Source organism: Musa acuminata, chromosome BXJ3-10, assembly GCF_036884655.1.
Source record: "Musa acuminata AAA Group cultivar baxijiao chromosome BXJ3-10, Cavendish_Baxijiao_AAA, whole genome shotgun sequence".
NCBI lineage: Eukaryota > Viridiplantae > Streptophyta > Magnoliopsida > Zingiberales > Musaceae > Musa > Musa acuminata.
Window position 1 is genome coordinate 21664717 of NC_088358.1, and position 5771 is coordinate 21670487.

The window sequence follows — 5771 nt, forward strand, 5'->3', positions numbered from 1 at the left end:
CCAAATCGACGGGCCCGATTACCTCTAACCCCAATATGGACGGCGGATCCTTCGTCCCCATAAAACGCTACACATAACAGAAGTTGTGGTCTCCAGTACCCGCGGCCTCCATTCTCCCCACCGACCCCTCGCGTTGCCGCCCGCGAGCTTTACAACCTCGTCGAGTGGTGGAGGGGAAGAATGGTGAGCGACCGACGAATCGAGGTCAAAGCCCTCCTCGTCCTAATTGATGGCGGCCTCCTCCTCGATCCACCCCTCTCTGCGCTCCTCCGCCAGGATCTCCGCCGCTCCTCGCCTCTCCCTTGCTGCCTCCAGGTCATTCTCCTTTGCCCGTCGCCGCCTTCATCTCCCCTCCCTCTCTTCCGATCGGATTTCTGTGCGTGCTCCGATATTTGCTCGGACTCGAACCGCGATCTCGGCGAGCGCCTCCCCCGTGATGGAGGATGCGTCGGATAAGGCGGGTTCTGGGGTTTCGACGGTCGTCGATGTCGATCTCGGGAGCCGGAGCTACCCGATCTACATCGGCTTTGGCTTACTTGACGAACCCGATCTGCTCCAGAGGTACCTTTGTTCCTTTCCTTTTATACTGCTTTCGTGATTTCTTGTTGGACGTTCATTATAGTTTCTTATGCTGGGGAAATTGATCGTAGACATGTACATGGGAAGAGCATTCTAGTGGTCACCAACACCACAATCGCCCCACTATACCTTGACAAACTTGTCAGAGCGTAGACTCACCGGAATCCGAAGGTTACGGTGGAGAGTGTGATTCTGCCCGATGGGGAGAAGTATAAGTACATGGTTGGTGCTTGGGAATAACCCTCTCCTCTTTTAACCCCATCTTGATGGGTATCGTGTCGTTAAGCTGTTTGGGTGGGTTTCTGCAGGAAACTCTGATGAAGGTCTTTGATAAGGTCATAGAGTGTAGGATGGATCGCCGTTGTACTTTTGTGGCCCTCGGTGGTGGTGTCATTGGTGATATGTGTGGCTTCGCTGCTGCTTCCTTTCTTCGTGGTGTTAACTTCATTCAGATTCCTACTACATTAATATCTCAGGTAAACTGTTTTAGTTGTTTTTTTTCCTGTAGCATATTGAATTATGTGAATCGACTGTGTGGTAATTGGCTAATGATATGATGTTAATTGGATTCAGGTGGATTCATCAGTTGGGGGGAAAACTGGAGTAAACCATCCCCTTGGGAAGAACTTGATTGGTACCTTTTACCAGCCACAATGTGTTCTTATAGATACCGATACTCTTAACACATTGCCAAATAGGGAACTAGCATCTGGCATAGGTGAGGTTGTGAAGTGTGGGCTCATCAGAGACAAGGAGTTCTTCGAGTGGCAAGAAAAGAATATGCAAGCTCTGTTAGCAAGGTAGCATGTTGGCTTCTCCTTATTGTGTCTTATTACTGGAAGTTTTATGTTTCCCATAACTTAAGTGAATGCTTGTTGCTCTGTGTGTCTGTTTCAAGATCACTTTGGCATTGGTTTCTTTGCAGAAGTTGTATGTATCTTCTCTTTTTTCCTTCATCGGATGGATTCAGTTATTCAAAAAATGGAATATACACAAATATGGACCCGGGCAGGTTTGAAAGAATGTATACAATAGAATTTTATGGAATACACACACTGCAGCATATCATCATTTGACTCTTTTCATATAAAATAACAAAAGATTGATGTGACTTATGCCAATTAGTTCAATTTCTTTTTTTTCAATGATTTTTCACTACTTTTAGCAATATGCATCTCATCAACATATCTCTGATGTCTAGGGTCGTTAGTTCTTTTAGTAAAGGAATTTCCAATATTCTTCTAGCTCAAATAAAAAATGTATGTAATGATGTTTAGTTTGCTTCCATTTTTAAATTGTTAAATAACTGAAGATCAATCTCTTTTGTGACTTTCAAGCAATGTAACTTTAGCTTCCATCGTAGGTTTTTGCTAAGTAGTTTGACACCCGGTCAGTCTAGAAAAATTTTGTGAAATCCCTTTTTGACTCAATGGTTAAACTTGGATTTTCACTGAAAGAACATTTTGGTTCGCAAAGGTCAACCTCCCCGAAACCTTCTATGGTCCCTTAGGACCTGCAAAAGATAAAACGGGTTAGAAAAAACGTTTCACTCGGGATCTATAAGCAAACATTTTCGAAAATACCTCATAAACAATGCAAATTACAAACAGACTTTACAAGCTCCGAATGGTTACACAACAAAATGTCAAAATGGTCCACTACAGATCGAATATCTCTCACAAGTGTTGCCTTTGATCGTTCCTCTATATGTTGTACAAAGTATGAACAAACAGAAAGACACAAACATACATAAGTGATATATCAAAAATCTTATTTAGAATTTTGTCTGTGGCAATACGGGCGACACTAAATCTGGGACATACATTTAGTCATGTGAGTCTTCAGTCTACAAGCAATTTTATCATACTATCCTCTGTTTCTAAAACCATTTATTTGATTATTATGCTTCCATATTTTCTTCCTTTTTTATTATCTCGAGTGCAAGGCTGTCACTTTCAGGGAACGGTGTAAAGCATATCAAATTTGACTTGCAATGTAACTGTCCAACATCATGATATGCTAATAAGATAGTTTGCTAAAAATGGAGAAGTTGCTTCCAAACTGAGCCATCAATTTTGTCACCATGCAACATAATTCTGTAGAACTTTATGTTGTGAACTGGAAGAAACAGTGTTATTGATATATATCAATGCTTCATGATACATGTGTAAATGGAGAAACAGTGTTGATCTGTAGATCAGGAAAAGTGAAAATTTGGAAAAGACTGCTTAGCTTAAGTAACTATAATCATATGCCCATGATATCCACCTTTCATGTCAGGGAAATGTCTCATCAGTCCCAGGTCATCCTGTTTTTGACAAATAACTTTGCTATCAATCATAAAATATGTTTTGATGGGCATTTTCTTGGGATGAAAGTTATTTCTCTCTATAATGGTAAGAAACAATTCCTGTTTTTATGTTTCCCTCTGTGGTCTTCATATTATGTTTTGAACTGACAGTCCTCCTTGAACTAATTGGACTTTGCCAAGAATACCCTCAATTATAAAGGCTCTTGAGTGGGACAATTTCTTGTGTTGTTTTGAGGCAAGAGAATTTGGAGATATGGCCAATGAATGTCTCTTATTTTGTAATTTGACTTCACCAATAGCACTTCCGTTGTTGAACAGATCATCAGGAGGAGGATTTTGTGGACTCATCTAGGTAGAGACATTAGAGATTTACCATCAACCAAAGATTGAAAGAATGATAACCTACTTTATAAGAATATTGCTTGTGATTATCTCAGTGGTACATCTTCTGTCAAAATATTAAAAATTCTGGAACAATATTCATTTCTTTCTTTTTGTTGTCATTTTCATCAAATAAGGATTTTTATTTCTATATTCATTCTAAACCCAAAACAGAAAATTATTACACAAAATTAAGAAGCTAAGAAGTTCTAACATTTGATTGTAATATACTGAACTATCATATGCATAATAATATTTCACATAATTTAATGTGAATTTGTTCGATTCTAAGTGAATTTGTTCCAACATTTCCAATGTTGGATTGGAAAATGTAAGATTGGAAAGAATGCTTAGAGAAAATAAACGTGGCAAATTAACATTTCCAATTTGTAATGATGAGGTTTTCCTTTCTGCACAAGCCCACGTTTACTTTAAACATTGTCTGTATACCAACCATGAAATTAAGGGAATTCTGAATTAAATGACTGGGAGAAGTAGCACTTGCCTGATTGGGATCAGATGTGAGGTATATATATAAGCTTCTTCGAGCTATAATTGAGATGGAAGGAATGTTCCGATGCACCGACTGTTTGCTAAGGAGAGAAACAGCAGATTTCTGGGATGATACAATTTTTGTTATTTTAAATAATGGGATGATGCAACCCAACTATTATTAAAAAAGCAAAAAATATATATCCATCTGAATGACATGGGTATATACAAATATAATTATATTTATGTTTAGCATTATATATATATGTCTCATTTTAATTGAGGACTTTTTGCAAGTAAAAGAACTTAAACAGCAATTGAAGATAGATAGCATGTCCAATTAGCAAAATATGCACTTTGACCAAGTTTTTGATCCATTTAAGTCCAAAAATGTGTGTGGGTCTGTCAGACAACCCCAGGATCGCCCCAGCCGACGGGCACCACCAGCTGAGAACGATCCCCTACTGTGAATTTCTTAAGTTTACAAACCCAACTTTCTTTTCCGTTTTGTATGAATCTTTCAAGTTATTCCATATAGATTTCCTCATCAAAATCAAATCTATCAAAATCCCCGTTCAAAAATATTATTTCATGTCCATTTGATGTAACTTAAGATCATAATGATCTACTAATACAATGATGATCCTCAACGAGTTCTTTCTAGAAACTAGAGAAAAAATCTCATTATAGTCGATGTCTTCTTTTTGAGAAAAACCTTTGGCCATGACTCTGGCTTTATATCATTCGATATTATCCGCTAAGTCACGTTTTATAAGTACTCATTAACAACTGACTCTTTTATAATTATTAAAAAATTTAATGAGTTCTCAAACATCATTATGGTCGATTGATTTTATTTTATTTTTTATTGCATCATGCTATTTTTTAGAATTATTACTTTCTATGGCTTATGAAATTATAAGGGGTCTCATTTTATTCTATATCATAATTTGATTCTTATAAATATACTATATAATCATCAAAAATGACATGTTTTTTTTTCCTTTGAGATCTTCTCAAAACTACAAATTGTAATTATTCTACAAAATCATCAACGACGATATCAACATCATGTGAGAGTTCATCGATAATATTTTATTGTTCACCCTCATCGATTCTTTCATTTATTTGAGGAACAATAATTTGAATATGAGATGATATAGGAGAATTAATCTGAATCTTCTTAGGAATCTTGCGTTACCAGATTGTAGTAGGAACGGTGATTACATGAATGCATTCCAAATGTAAGATCGGAAAGAATGTTCAGAGAAAATTAACATTTCCAATTTGTAATGATGAGGTTTTCCCTTCTGCACAAGCACTCATGTTAAGTGCTTCGCCCACGTTTACTTTAAACACTGCCTGTATACCAATCATGAAACTAAGGGAATTTTGAATTGAATGATTGGGAGTAGCACTTGCCTGATTGGGACCTGATGTGGGCTATATATATATATATATATATATATATATATATATATATATAAGCTTCTTCGAGCTTTATGGTATAATGGAGATGGAAGGAATGTTCCGATGCACTGACTGTTTGCTTCTGGGCACAATTTTTATTATTTTAAATAATGGGATGATATAATCCAACTATTATTAAAAAAGTAAAAATTATATATCCATCTGAACAACATGGATATATACAAATATAACTATATTTATGTTTAGCATTAGATATATATGTCTCATTTTAACAACAATTGAAGATAGATAGCATGTCCAATTAGCAAAATATGCACTTTGACCAAGTTTTTGATCCATCTAAGTCCAAAAAAGTGTGTGGGTCTGTCAGACAACCCCAAGATCGCCCTAGCCGGATGGAGCAACCACCAGCTGAGAACGATCCCCTACCGTGAGAGATCTCGAGAGATCCCCACCGTTAATCACGCTCCGATCCCGAGGTCCTGAATCATCAACCAGACTTTTGTGCCTATCTCGTTAGAGTTCAAAGAGACAGTTGTACGAACCTATAGAACAGATCCTGTTCAAGTAAGATCGT

The 5771-nt window shown here is 37.2% G+C and overlaps 1 non-coding gene and 1 pseudogene across 1 annotated transcript; one reads left to right on the forward strand and one right to left on the reverse strand.

The window, feature by feature from the left end:
• LOC104000574 (3-dehydroquinate synthase, chloroplastic-like) lies at positions 1 to 1644 on the forward strand (annotated as a pseudogene).
• A 3910-nt stretch (positions 1645 to 5554) lies between these two features.
• On the reverse strand, positions 5555 to 5771 carry LOC135652015 (small nucleolar RNA U3). Its single transcript, XR_010502031.1, has one exon. It is a non-coding gene; the product is annotated as a small nucleolar RNA U3 (small nucleolar RNA).